Genomic DNA, 15,646 nt, shown 5'->3' with positions numbered 1-15,646 from the left:
TGTTTGAATTTCCAGCATCTGCAAAATTCCTCGTGTAATACCTTCAGTCCTGTGTTCAGCCTTTTAGATTCTGTGCGTCTTTTCCATTGCAACTCATCCTGTCGACTGCCAGGTTGCCCTATCAGCAGCCTCTCATTGCCAGCAGTCTCACAACATACTGTCTCTGTCTACAAACCAACTACCTCATCCTCGGGCGGTAGCACATCGGTTCCCAAACCCCTTACCTAACTCACAAAATTTCTTTCCAGGGCCTGCTGACATTTTTTACCTGTCATTGGTGCCAATATTTACCAACAAGTCTGGTTGCTCGCCGTCCCCCTTTAGAATGCCAGGGACCTGATCGGAGTCATCCCCTGTCCCTGGCACCTGGACACATCTCACCATCCGGGTGACTCTATCGCCACCCACAGAACCGCTGGTCGTTGGTTGACAACAGGAGGAACAGTAACCCTGTTACGGCGGAGGGAGGATCGGGTGAGAGTTAATGTTTCTGAAAACGGAGGGGTTGCCTCATAGATCAGAGGGAATGAAAGGTTGGAGAGGCTTCAGTTGTTTCCTCTGTAGCGATGGGGGCTGAGGGGAGACCAGAGGCAGACTGAGGCTGAGTAGAGATCTGAGAGAAGAGAACCGGCATCGTTTGTTCACGAGGTGAATATCTCAATTACCAGAGGACGTGATTTCAAGATGTGCGCCAGAAGTTTCTTTTTTACACAGAGCGCGCTGCGTGCCTGGAATGTTCCGCTGCGGCTACTGGCGGGTTCGATACCACAAGGGTTTTAAAGAGGCTTTTTCACAGACACGTGCAGGGAACGGAGGGGTCCGGACATTGTCCAGGAAAAATGGATTAATATTAGGTTTCGTTGGATTAATTATTTCGGCAGAACATCGCGGAGTTCGGGGCCTCTTCCTCTGCCGTATCACTCGGTTGTCAGTGAATTTTTACTGCGCCCTCTCTGGCTTTCTCACAGCCGTCCTGTTGCTGGGAGACCGGAACCGCACACAACACTCCCAGTGCGGTCACGTGACGGCCCGTACTACTGTTAGGTGACGTCGTGACTCCTGTACCACGTCACCGCCCTGTCTATCAATGTTTATCTGTGCCCCGGTACTCCATGAGGTCGTGTCTTTCCCCGTCTTTCCCCACCCCACATTGACTTTCTCTGTCCCCCTCCCCATCTTTTGCTCCATTCTGTATCGCTCGTTCCCCGCGTTTCTTCCTCCCTCTCTTTCACACACACATACACACAAACACGTTATCTCCATCATCCTACTGTCCTTCATCCCGCATCCAAAAAATCGCCACTTCATCCACTTTGTCTCAAACTCTGTCCGCACCCCTTCCCCATTTGCACCACTTTCCACTAATCTCCACTTTCTGTCCATGTTCCCTCACCCTCTCTTTCTCTCCATCTCTTGTCTCCCACTGTCACCTACTCTCCCCTCCCCCTCCCTTCACCTATATTTGCCTCTTCCTCCTCATCGCTTCTACTCACTCTGCGCCTCTTTCCCCCAGTTCCCCTTAATCCTTTCTCGCCCTTCCCTTCCCTGTTACCCTCTCTTCCCCGTCGCAGTTTATCTCGGATCCCGAATCTATCACCTCTCTTCCCCCTTTCTCTTTTTTTCCTCAGTTCTCACTCCTTGTTCCGCTCACCCTCTTCGAAACTCCTTCCCAAATTCTCCACTCTGCTCCACTGTCCTCTCTCTCTCCCTTCCTCCCCTCTCTCTTTTTCCCTCTCTCTCTCCCCGTAACTCTGTCTCTCACTCTCTACACAGATACTTTTCCTCAATTTCTCTATCTCCATTTTCCCTCATCCGTTCTCTTTTGCACCCTCCCACTATTTCCTCCAAACATTCTTCCCTACACAATCACTAACCTGCATATTTCTCTTATTGTCGCTTACTCCGTTTATGCCTAACCTTTCGTTTGCCTCTCGTTTTCCTCCCCAATTCCCCCTTTCCTGCAGCTTGCTGTCTCCGCCACCCACCGGTCCAGACCAACACCCCTCCCCCACCCCACACTGTGATGACGGTTTTACACACTCAGTGGATTAGAGATGCTGTATAATTTCTCGTTGGTTGGAAAGATTCAATGTTCTCTCAGAAGATAAAGGCATGTGGTTTCCGGGAGAGGCCTGTTTGTTCCGTTTAGTGTGCTACAGAATAGGTGGCGGAGGGGTGTGGAGAAGGGGGGAGAGGGAGGGTAAGTGAGTATGTAAGAGAGGCGAGAGAGGGAGAGAGAAGAGAGAGATGAGAGGCAGAGAGAGAGAAGGGGGAGAGAGGAGAGGAGAGGTGAGCATAAATTGGGGACATTTGCTTTCAATGAATCAAGGTACAGTGATAACTTTTGATTCGCATCCCGTCCATAAAGATCAATTCATCATCTCGAGACTGGGAGTGCGGGGTCGCAAAATGTAGGGGGACAATTAATTAACTTAACGAATCATACAGACCAATTAATCACGACACTGCATTAGGGAGATTGTGAAATTAGTGGTCCATCTCTCAGGAAGTCAGAATGTTCGACGTGTGTGGGGTCTTTGATAATGTGGACTGTTTTATTGAGGCAGAGAGATGTGTAAACAGTGTCCTCAGTTTCCATGATGTACTGAACTTGTTCACAGCTCTCTGCAGTGTTTCCGGTGGTGGCCAGTGCTGTTGCCGTGACAACACGACTAGTTTCTGCACAGGATGTGTTCTGTAAAAACAGATGATGGTCGTCCAGGAGGCGCCGATTTTCTTCAGCCTCTGGAAGAAGCAGAGGTGCCGCTGAGCTTTCTTGGCGATAGTGTCCTTGTGGCTGGACAAGGACAGGCTGTTAGTGGTGTTCACTCTCAGGAGATTGGAGCTCTCAACCCCCTTATCCTCTGCCGTTGTTGTAAAGAGGAATGTCTGCATCGCCCCGGCTGACTTCCTGTTGTCAGTAACCAGCTCTACTGTGTTGCTGAAATGGAGGGGGTGGGGAGTGTTGATACCAGGTCACAAAGCTCTCCAGCGCCGACCCGACACGCGGGTGGAGAAGGTTTACAGGAGTAAATTCCAACCGTGTGCAAACAGCACTGGCTCTGTGAACACGGGTGGAACTGTCCAGACGGACTGAAGGGTCTATTTACGCGCTTTCCTCCCCCGAATCACTCATATGAAACATATTCCTCCCGCGCCCTTCCTCATCCAGCCGAAAGGCTTTATCTGCTGTCGCTTCCGCAGGACACGGATTTACTCAACTTCCGGTGACTCTGATTCATTGTCAAACCCTCAGCTGAGAGGGAGGGAGAGGGCGAGGGGAGGTATCAGTCCATTGGGAAGAGGGAGAAACAGTTGAGGGAATTGGGAAGGGGGCGAGGGAGGAGGCAGACTAAGGGATGACGAAATGTGGGGAGAAGTAAGTGTGTAGAAGGAGGAGAGATAGAACGGGTAAAGAGCTCGGAGGAAGTTGAGAAGCAGGAGATACCAAGAAGATGGAGAAACAGGACTGAATGGAACCAGACAGGAGAGGAAGTTCACTCTCACCCTCTCCATCTCCCTCTCCCTATCCGTCCCCCTAGTTCACCTCCCCTCCTCTCTCTCCCTCTTCCCCTCTCTGTCTCCCCCTCCCTCTCTTTCTTCAACTCTCTCTCTCTCCCCCCGCTGTCTCCCTCCCTCTCCCCTTCTCTCCCTCTCTCTCCATCTCTCTCCCTCCCTCCCTCCCCATCACTCTCTCCTCCTCTCCCACTCTCTCTATCACTCTCTGTCCCTCTCTCTCCCCTTCTCTCTGCCTGTCTGTGTCTCTCTCTCACTCTCTCTCCCCCTCTCTCTGTCTCCCTCTCTCTCTCTGACTCTCTCTCTCTGTCTCACTCTCTCTCTGTTCCTTATTCGCGCTCTGTCTCTCTCACCCTCTGTTCCTCTCCCTCCCTCTCTCTTTGTTCCTCTCCCTGTCTCTCTCCATCTTCCTCTCACTGTTCCTCTCTCTGTGTCTGTCTCTGTCTCTGTTCCTCACACGCTCTCTGTCTCTCTCTCACACTTTGTTCCTCGCTCTCTCTCTCTGTTCCTTTCTCTCTCTCTGTCTGTCTCACTCTCTGTTCCTCTCTCTCTCTCTCTCTCTCTCTCTCCCTCTCTCTCTCTCTCCTCTCTCTCTCTCTCTCTCCTCTCTCTCTCTCTCTCTCTCTCTCTCTCTCTCTCTCTCTCTCTCTCTCCTCCTCCTCCTCCTCCCTCTCTGTCTCTTTCTCTCTCACTCTCAGTGAAGGCACGGAAGGAGGAAGGATATGCAGTCTGGGAGCAAGGCGGAGCTGGGGTCACTGAACGAAGCCAATGCCGATACAATCAATTGCTGACTCGGTCAGTTTCACTCCTCCCTCTCCATCTCCGTCTAGCTCCTTTTCCCTCTCTCCGTGGCCGAAGTACAGATGTGACAGTGGTGAGGAGAGAAAGAGAGTGAGGGAGAGAGATGTTAAGAGACAAAGGGTAGACTATAGGGGGGAGAATGGGAGAGTGCGGAAAAGTAGGTTGAAGAGGGTGAGAGTGGGATGAGCGAGTGGGGTGCCGTGATAGAGGGTGAAGAGAGGCACCGAGAGAAGGTGGAAGAAGGTGGTTAAGAACGTGATCAGCGATAGAGGGTGGGGAGGCAGAGAGGGAGAACAATTTTACGTGAAATTTGGGCAAAGGAGAGCAGGAGAGCGGGAACAGGGGTGGGATAGAGAGGGGAAGGAAGGAGAGAGAGAGAAAAGAAGGCGTGGACTATCGTGGAGGCGAGAGAGATGGAGAGGGCTGGAATGGAGGAGAGTGTGGGAGTGATTGCGAGAGTAATACAGGGGAGAGGTTTGTGTGTGTGAGAGACAGAGAGTGATAAAGGGGAGACAGAGAGACTGCAATGAACAGTCGGGATGAGAGAGGGACAGAGGGAGTGAGAGCGCGTGGGAGAGATGGGTAAGAATGGAGGAAGGGAGAGAGGTGCAGGAAATGGGAAAGGAAAGGGACAGAGAGGAGGAGGTGTAACGGAGAACAACACACACAAAATGCTGGAGGAACTCAGCAGGTCAGGCAACCTCTATGGAAAATAATAAAGATTGGACGTGTCGGACCGAGATCAGCAAGATGAGAGGATTCGATCAGTGGGGAGTAGGAACTTCCCGAGGATGCTGCGGGATTGTTTGTTGGATTACAATAAGTGAGAAGTACAATATATAATGAAAAACACAATCCCAAGTCTAAAACAAAGAGCGAAGGAATTGATGACGAAACAAGTGATACGAACAATCTACTAAACAAGTGTAAACAGAGCACAGAATCATTGATCTGAGAGAGGGCTGTAGAGGGGGTAAGGGGGTGAGGGGAGAGTGGGGGGTGACTGGAGAGGGGTGGAGAAAGGGGAAAGGGAAGGGGAGAGGGAGGGAAGAGAGGGGTGAGAGTGAAAGAAAGAACGTGGGGAGAGAGGGTTCAATAGGAGAATGGGGGTATACTGGGGAGGAAAGAGTGAAGCAGAAAGCTGGGAGAGAGTGGGCGAGTGTGGAAGAGGGAAGGAGATTGTGAGAGAGAGGGGAGAGAGAGTTCAGAAAGCTGAGAGGGGGAGAAGAGAATGGTTGGGAGTGAAAGCGAGGTTTGTAGGCAAGGGAGGGGGGAAGAACAGAAATGGATGGGTATGGAGTGGGAGGTGCCGCACCTCATCTTGCCTTGATGACGGATGCTGCTTTTCCTTTTGCTAAGGCAGAGGTTGATGGACTTTCGATCGGTCAGGGCATGAAAGGATACGCGGCGAAGGCAGGAAAATGGGGCTGGGAGGACAAATGGATTTACCATGATGAAGTGGCAGAGCAGTTTTGATGGGCCAAATGGCCTAATTCTGCTTCTGTCTCTCATGGTCTTATGGTCCAAGAGCAGCCTCTCATTCAATGAGAGCAAGAGCAATGAACTGGTTCTGGACTTTGGAGGAGGAAACAGGAACCCATGAGGCAATCCTCATCGGGGCTCAAAGGTGGAGACGTTCAGCAACTTTAAATTCCACAGTGTTAACATTTCAGAGGATCTGTCCCGAGCCCGGGACACAAGTGCATTACAAGAAAGCAGGAACTGTCTGTCCTCGCTTAGAAGCTTGTGTGGATTCAGAATGACATCTAAAACCCTGATAAACTTCGACAGATGTGTGGTGGGGAATATGTTCAGTGGTTGCATCATGGCCTGGTATGGAAACACCAAAGCCCTTGAAAGGAAAATCCGACTAGAAATAGTGGATATGGCCCAGCACATCACGGGTAAAACTCTCCTCACAACTGAGCACATCTCCGCGTAATGCTGTCGCAGGAAATCAGCATCCATCATCAATGACCCCCACCACACAGGCCATGCTCTCTTCTCAATGCTGCCTCAGGAGCCTCAACCCCAGGTTCAGGAACAGTTATTACACTCAACCAACAGGTCCTGAAAAAGAGGGGATAATTTTACTCAAATTAACTTGCCCCATCACTAAACTATTCCCCACAACCGATGTACACAATCAACAACTCTTCATCTCATGTTCTTGACGTTTATTTCTGCGTTATTTATCAGTTTTATTCTTTTGTATTTGAATTTTGTTGTCTTTTGCACATGGTCGTTTTGTTTGTCTGTTGGGGGCGATCTTTCATTCATCGTATAATGGTTCTTGAGTTTACTGAATTTACAATATAATCAACTCCCAGGATTATACATGGTGACATGCGTATACTTTGATAATAAATTTACTTTGCACATTTTAAGTCGTACATTTCAATTAGTAAATATCTCTCTGAAACACAAGAGCGGGTTGTGAGCTCAGTCTGCTGGGCCTTCGGCCTGACCCTTCGTTGAGTGCTCCTTTCAACGGATGCTGCCCGACCTGCTGAGTTCATCCAGCTTTTCTGTACGTCAAGATTGTCTCATTTGCTCATACATTAATCATGAAGCTGGTTTGAATTTTGACCTCTGTTCTTATATTTTTTATGGTTCAGGCAGCCATTTTCCACATCCTTCCTGTAGTGAGGCGACCAGATCTGAGCACAGTACTCCAAGTGGGGTCTGATCAGGGTCCTATATAGCTGCAACAGTACCTCACAGTTCCTAAACTCAGTCTCACGGATGATTAAGGTCAATGCACCACTTGCCTTCTTAACCACAGAGTCAAACTGCGGAGTAGCTTTGAGTGGCCTATGGACTCGGACGCCAAGATCCCTCTGATCCTTCACACTGTCAACAGACTTACAATTAATATTATATCCGCCATCATACTTGACCTAATAAAATGAACCACCTCACACTTATCTGGTTTGAACTCCATCTGCCTCTGCTCAGCAAAGTTTGCATCCTATCAATGTCCCGCTGACAGCCCTCCACACTATCCGCAGCTCTTGGACACATACGGGGTGAGATGATTAGGACACACTCACCCCTACCACTAGACTGCTGAGTTTGATGGCCATGCATTAGGGTTAGGGGTGGACCTGGATGAGCCCCCTGATGTTCTGCCTGTGACTGTCACTGAGGAAACTGGAGGGTTTCTTCAATATGAAAGTGTTTATTCATCACCACAGACAGACAGTTTCTTGGGGACACTCTCATTAGAATGCGCCAAGCACAAACTGTATGGAGAGTTTATATTCTTGAGGAGAATGCTAACAGTAGGTGATTCAATATAATTTCACAAGCTACAGTGTCATAATTTACTTCAATATTCAGTGTCTGACAAATGCTTCTGTCACAACCACGGATTCAGCAGCGCGGCAGATTCGGCAATTGCGCTCGCGAATATGCACGTGGCAGCCAATTATTATTTCATTGTGATCGGATTTAACTGCATTCGCCCCGTCGTAGTTTTTGTCCGGACTTGAACCTAGGACACAGCAACACTTCCCTTTCAGCCTTGCCTGTGAAATTGGACTGTTGAGTCACCTGAATCTGAAGACTAGCGATCTTCGTTTAATTCTCACTTGTTCTTTTCAGCCGCGGTGTCGGCTTCGTTTTCCATTTGAGAGTTTTAGTTCACGGCCTGTTTGGCGAGCGTTTTGTTTGCTTTTCCCTTTGATATTGTTGGCGTTAAAGTCTGTGCGCTGTCGAACTGTTTCAGTGTCTCTCGCTGCGCACTCTGGCCATGTCCGCACCGCTGTGACAGGTTCCTTTGAAGTTCATATTTACAGTGGAAGCACAATTAATTGATAAGATACCTGTCAGGTTCAGTCACCTTTGTTGGGACAAAACTATCTCCTACCAATGGTCTAAATATTAAATCTTTAATTTAATCACATTCAATCACCGCGGGGATTTCACGTATCTGACGTAAATGGTTCGTAAATCATTACAAAATCTTTATTCTGTTGAAATCTGTCCCTGTGGAGTCGCTAAATGGTTTTAAAAACCCCAGGCAAGTGCTGCCTCGACATGTCATTCCGAGAGATCACCTGTGGCACAGACGGATCATTGGACAGAAGACAATGTCTGCAATGTTCGATAGGTACCTGAGTGTGCAGAAAATATTGTTCGTGTTCATCGCCGTCATTGGAGTTCCTGGTGAGTGAGCAGAGCAATTCATGTTCGGTATCTCTGAGTGTTTACTGGTGTGATGCTGTTTATGATCGTTTAACAAGCTTTTAACTTGATGATCACTGTGTACATCTCCGTCAGAGGTGTCGATCCTGTCAGTTCCATATTCTGATATTTTATATTTAACGACAACCGGAACTAAAACCGCTGCCTCTCCTCTAACTCACGGGATCGACTCGAAACGTTGTTCTTGCCTTTAACGGGACGTTGTACAGAGTTTCTCCAGTGCTGGGGACAAGCAGCTCTCCGGGAGGGTGTGACGGGGAGGATTTCAGTGGAGCCTTTTCCAGAGCAGTCCCATTGCTGGGTACAGGCAGCTCCATAGAAAGGTGTGACAGGGTGGGTTTAAATGGAAATTTGTCCAGATTTTTCCCAGTGCTGGGGCAGCACCTTCCAGGGAAGTTGTACCTCGGAGGGTTTTACATCGTGAAGTTCCCAGTTCCTGAGTTATTGATCAGACAGAACCCCTGGTCCTGTGTTTTACTTCTCGTTACCAAGTCTGTCACAGTCCGATTCTACTGTCTGTTGGTCAATGATTTGGTCTGATCACCTGAAGCAATGTTTACGGATTCGCTATCGTGTGATATCGAACTGAACTGCGCTGTAGAATTAATCCATTAACTCAGCCTCAGGTTACTAGCTTGAATCTGCTTTCCCTCTGAGACCCGTCGGAAATCGGGGCCCCGCTTCGTCCAGACGAGGGATCTCGGACAGAAACTAGAGTTTGTTTAATTCCATGGTAGCTGCCTGACCTGCTGAATTCCTCCAGTATTTTATGTGCGCTGCTCCCTTCTGTATCGCTTTTCGGCCCCGTCAGATGCTGAGTTTCCAGAGGCCTGGTCAGTCACGGTTAAATCAGTGAAACTGGCTCCATCAGCGACTGGAATCGGGATCAGCACCGATTGTGTAGTTCGTGCAGTTCGTTTTTGTCGCCGACGTTTGGCCACACAGCGCTTTAACTCCACACTGAAGAGGGCAAGTTAGTGACAGTGTGATCCCTGTCTGATGTTGGATTAACAACGGTGCACAGACTCTAGCACTCCTGATCTTCAGATGAAAACTGATCCGTTGTAAATTTTCGCAGAATGTGTTCAGTCATGTACAGTGTCTGTTCTTTCTCTCTCCAGTGAATTTATTGGCGATCGTGATCCTGTCCCGGGGAAAGTGGGGCCTCTCTACCTGCACCACTCGCTACCTGGTGGCCATGGCAGCGGCGGATCTGCTGACGGTTGTTACCGAGATCATTTTATTTGAAATCAGTTGGTATTTACTTCCGGTGGAGTTTTCTGGACATCACCCCTGTGTGCAGTGTTATCACTGTATTGAAGTTCACAGCCATACAATGTTCTGTCTGGTTCACCGTCACTTTCACCGTTGATCGGTTTGTCGCCATTTGCTGCCAGAAGCTGAACACAAAATATTGCACCGGGAAAACTGCGACTGTGGTTCTAACAGCAACCGCCGTACTGACCTGTCTGAAAAACGTTCCACGATACTTCACCGCGGGAACCCGCAGTGATCATCAATAATGTACCGTGGCTCTGTATTCCCAAGGACAATTATTTCACTGACCCCCGGGTGGGTAGCATATGACTGGCTCGATACGGTTTTTGTTCCGTTCCTCCCTTTCGCTGGGATCCTGCTGCTCAACGCTCTGACAGTCAGACACATTTTAGTGGCCAGTCGGGTCCGTAAGGGGCTGAGGGTCAGCGCAAGGAGGAGAAGCGCAGTGACCCGGAGATGGAGAGCAGGAGGAGGTCTGTAGTTTTACTCTTCACCGTCTCCGGCAGCTTCATCCTCCTGTGGATGACACAGGTTGTAAATTTCATATATTATCAGGTCTCAGGAAAAGGATTCGATTTCAATGATTCTGAATGGATCTTTATGTATGTCGCGGTTTTGCTGAGGAATTTCAGCTGCTGCACGAACACATTTATTCTACGCGGTGACTCAGTCGAAATTCAGGGAGCAGGTGATCAGCGCGGTGAAATATCCGGTCACCTCTGTGCTTCAGTTCATTAATAAAGCCGCGTCCTGAGCACAAGGCATTGGCGGCCGCTGTGTCTCCAGTCCGTGTCCAGCCCCTCACGTTCACCACCTGATTTCCCAGGTATTATTCCCAGGCCGATTATCCCATCGTCCGGCAGCTATGGGATATCAGCATAATTTGCGTGTGGGGTGGGGCAAAGCACCCTCCTGGAGGATCAGTATTTCGTTGGACCGGGAAGATATCAGTCGGTGAACTGCTCCGGAAGGCGCAAACCCATTGGTCAGTGGATATTTGCATTTATTTCCATTTCCTTCTACCATCCTCACAGACCGACGTTCCACCATGTCGGCGGCGTATAGTACGATGCTAGTTGGCTATTCCAACATTATCACAGCAGTCTCCACTGTCCCTTGAATGACTGGCTAACGTGAAGGAATAGGGCGGGGTTTGGATAAACGACGGTCGACACACCCACTTCAAGGCGCTGATCCCGCCACCATCTGGACTGGAGTGTGGTGCGGAGAATTGGGAAATAAAACGCTGGCCGCTTCCATTGTTTTCCCATTTGAAAGGTAAATTACCCCAAAGTCCCAGAGATCGTACGTAATGAAACACAATATTTTGAATTAAATTAAAGTCACTCCCATTACTTCAGAAAGTTTTTAGACAAAATCTAACAACCCCCGAAGATTGTAATGAAGGCTCCAATTGATTTCTTTCTTTCTGATATGCTTTTCACTGAATTAAAATGTGTTCAACTGTTTCATAATGACAAAACGTACACGACCCAGGATGATGTTTACCAACACGACATGAGGAATAGTATGGCCAATTGGAAGACGATTCGTGTTTTAAGCCCATCTCCTATAAATCCAACACTTCAATGTATTCTGTAATGGTATGTCCCCTTGTGACCATTATCCCACCAGTCTTGCCATACGCCCACAATTATTAGCACTAAAAACCCCTTACCTGCTGATTTCCTAGGTGGAAGCTCTTTACCGAGAGTTAAACCTTTAACAACGTTGGTAAGTAAACAGTCCAAACCCACTCATTCCCCTCCACCCCTCTATGTGCAGAGAGCCTTAAGAATTAGACATATAAACCAATACTTTGAATAGGAACACACACAAAATGCTGGCGGAACGCAGCAGGCCAGGTCTGGCCAGGCCAGACGAGCCTGCACAGGCAGGTCTGGCCAGGTCAGACGAGACACTTCGTCAGGACTAACTGAAAGGTCGAAAGTGCTTCTCCCCTATCGATGCTGCCTGGCCTGCTGCGTTCCACCAGCATTTTTGTGTGTGTTGCTTGAATTTCCTGCATCTACAGATTTTCTCATGTTTGCACTTTGAATAGGAAATATGTTTGATGAGTTTCCAACAGTAGATCTGATCTATTGCTGAAGTCACCTGTTTTAAGACCCATCAAAACCGAAAAGGAATCTGAACAAATTACAAATTTAACTGGGCAAATTTCCTTCACCCACTCTAAGCCGAAAACAGATGGCAACCAATTTGTCCATATGTTCTGATAAATGGTAGTAAGTTATTTCCCTATCCTATTCTGCAATTCAGCCAGAAAAAATGTGCTCCACCAACATTCCCAGTTAAATTATCTTCCGATCCGTCTGCAAAAGTGGTTAAAATGATTAACCTTGTTAATGATGAATGGTTCACATATCATAATAATTTTCCTGAATATACTGATGAGCTAACAGAATCTCAAACATGACAGCATCATTGAACATTATTAAACTGTCTAACACAAAATCAACTGAAGTCATTAGTAAAACAGGGCGGGGTTACCGAGAACGCGACAGTGGGACATATTGCATGAACCAACAAACCCATATTCCGAGCGTAATAAGAGCTCAGCCACCCAAAGCTAAAAGCACTCTTCGTGACGTCGCCACAGTCCACCAACACGCCTTTAACAGGATGATCTTTTCCTGACTGTACTTCCTTGGAAGGTTGGCGTCATTCAATGACTGTAGTGAGATGCTGAAGATGTTCTATAGGTCAGTTGTGGAGAGCGCCCTCTTCTTTGTAGTGGCGTGTTGGGGAGGAAGCATTAAGAAGAGGGACGCCTCACGTCTTAATAAGCTGGTAAGGAAGGCGGGCTCTGTCGTGGGCAAAGTACTGGAGAGTTTAACATCGGTAGCTGAGCGAAGGGCACTGAGTAGGCTACGGTCAATTATGGAAAACTCTGAACATCCTCTACATAGCACCATCCAGAGACAGAGAAGGCAGTTTCAGCGACAGGTTACTATCGATGCAATGCTCCTCAGACAGGATGAAGAGGTCAATACTCCCCAATGCCATTAGGCTTTACAATTCAACCGCCAGGACTTAAGAACTTTTTAAAAGCTATTATTAATGCTTTTTGAGATAGTGACTTAGATGCATATGATATTTTTTACTGAGTTAAGTATTGTATGTAATTAGTTTTGCTACAAGTGTATGGGACATTGGAAAAAAAGTTGAATTTCCCCATGGGGATGAATAAAGTATCTATCTATCTATCTAATCCATGTTAACATCAAGTTCAGCCGCCGCAGTTGTCAGGGTGATTGTACAATTTCAAGCAGTGAGGCCTGATAGGGCACGTTATCTACTGCACCACAACACAATTTCAAAGCCCGTGTTCTGAATCACACAGAAGCATTTTAAAGTAGAAGATGAAGCTGATCCAATTAAGCAAATATAAATGATCCAGAAAGATGTTCGTGTAGCACCCCAAGAATACCGACATAGATACCTGTGAATATTTAATGTTCCTTTACATTTATCAATTATTTTACTGATATGGCGCCTCCGTGTCGGTTTATTATCCACCCACGACTAGAAGTCCTCAGCACGAACTGGTCTCCAAGAGTTTGATCATATAATTTCAGATTAATGGCAGGTCCATTAGTCCTGTTTGTAAAACACATAACTTGTGTTTAGCTACTGAAAGCTATTTGCCTATTGTGAAAATATATTAATTGCTAAATGCAGCCTCCATACACTTAAATTCAAGTTTCTATCTCCAATACAGAAAACTCCTTCAGCTGTACATTGTAATTTAACCATGTATTCTCTGAGAAATAGCATTAATCAAAATATTATACAATAAAGAGTTGCAAATCCTGCCTTTTGGGATACCATTCTCGATCCCATAGAATCTAGAATGTATCTTTCCTTGCAGAGACCGTCCAAATTAAAACAAACTCAGAAAAGATGATACAATCTCCCCTCCTGATGTCCATAATTTATCAAAAAGCCCTTCCTTCCGTGAATATCATCTGCCTTTTCAATATTAAAAGCACTGCTATTACAACTTTATTTAACAGCACTTCAACAGATTCAGTATCGTCTTTCAAACATAAAACTCTACTTAATGTCATTCTACCCTTCCTAAACCCACTCTGATAAAAACGATACATCACCTCTCTCTTCCAAAATATAATGCGAGATTAACAAACGTCCCATAAGTTTACGTAAATGAGACGTCAATAACCAGAAGAATCGGGAGGGGGAGCTATATCGTTATAGCGCTTCCACTATAAAAGACAAGGAGGCCTTACATCGCCTTGAACAACCCACCATCGTGTGTACCCATTTCAGGGAGTTATAAATTAAGATCCCAAGATCCATCTGTATACCCAGAGAACAATCTCATCCCATGGCACAAGACCCTCAAACTCTCCCACCAAATACTGAATCTCTTATGCAGTTTTCCAGCGTAAAATATAATTTTGTATATAACTCTGACCAGAACTGAACATCTTCCTTCCCTTTCAGAATTGACATTGGCCCTTAGGCCCAACTCTTCCATACCTACCTGATGCCCACCTAAACTAATTCCATCTGCCGGCGTTTGACCCATCTCCTGCGGGACAGGAATTATCTTGAATGTACGTCGCTGTCACATGACACATGGGTTGAAGGGTCCTTTCCCTGCTGTAAGTGTCAATGACTAAACCTTTCCCGTCCTGTTCTTATCCACAATATCTTTTCAGTTTGTATAAGTACAGGGCCACTAAGGAGGTCGTGGTTAGTCAGCTAACCGGGGATATTTCCGCACAGCCTGGCGGCGTATAATTCAGATTATTCGGAGAGGCAGGGAATGAAATTACAGTGGACTTTACCAACATGTTTGTGTTGTATCTAGCCCACAATGAAGATACCCGGAGAGCGGGAATAAATGTTATTCTCTTATTTAAGAACTGAAATGGATAATACTGGAGTAATGTAGACTGGTGAGTCTCATGTCTGAGGTAGGCAAGTTACTGCAGAGGATTCTTAGCGATAGAATATAGACTTAGTGAAACCCACAACAATAAGCAGTTCCGATTATCGTAAAGAACCCTCTGTCACTTCCAATTCTCTGGCCCTAGTTTTCCTGTTTTCTGGCCTAGTCTCATCGACCTGCACCAGGACCAGAGCCGTTCATACCCCTCCCATCCATGTACCTATCCAAATGTCTGATTAAATATCCTTACTCAGTTCGCCCGGCATTACCTCGTGCCCCACCTCTCCAGCATCATTTTCCAGTGGTCCGGTACCCCGCTCCCTCTTCTATTTTAAACATAGCACAGTATAGCTCAATACAGGCCCTTTGGCCCACAATTCTGTGCCGACCCTTAAACCTTGCCTCCCATATAACTCCTCACCTTAAATTCCTCCATATACCTCTCTAGTAGGCTACTAAATTTCACTACAGACTCAAGCAGTGCATTCTACGCACCAAACACCTTCTGGGTAAAAAAAAACTTTTTTCTAATATTCCCCTTGAACTTCCCATCGCTTACCTTAAGCCATGTCCTCTTGTATTGAGCAGTGGTGCCCTGGGGAAGAGCTGCTGGTTGTCCACTGTATCTATTTCTCTCAATATCTTGTTAACTCTATCATGTCTCCTCTCATCCTCCTTCTCTCCAAAGAGTAAAGCCCAGCTCCCTTAATCTCTGATCGTAATCTATACTCTCAAAACCAGGCAGCATCCTGGCAAATCACCTCTGTACCCTTTCCAATGCTTCGACATCCTCCCTATAGTGAGGCGACCAGAACTGGACACAGTACTCCCATGACTCTTAAACTCTATCCCCCGTTTTATGAAAGCTTACACTCTCTAAGCTTTCTTAACTACGCTATCTAC

The sequence above is a fragment of the Hemitrygon akajei genome, unplaced genomic scaffold (genome assembly GCF_048418815.1).
Source record: "Hemitrygon akajei unplaced genomic scaffold, sHemAka1.3 Scf000038, whole genome shotgun sequence".
Taxonomy (NCBI): Eukaryota; Metazoa; Chordata; class Chondrichthyes; order Myliobatiformes; family Dasyatidae; genus Hemitrygon; species Hemitrygon akajei.
Note: the sequence above shows the minus strand (reverse complement) of the source record.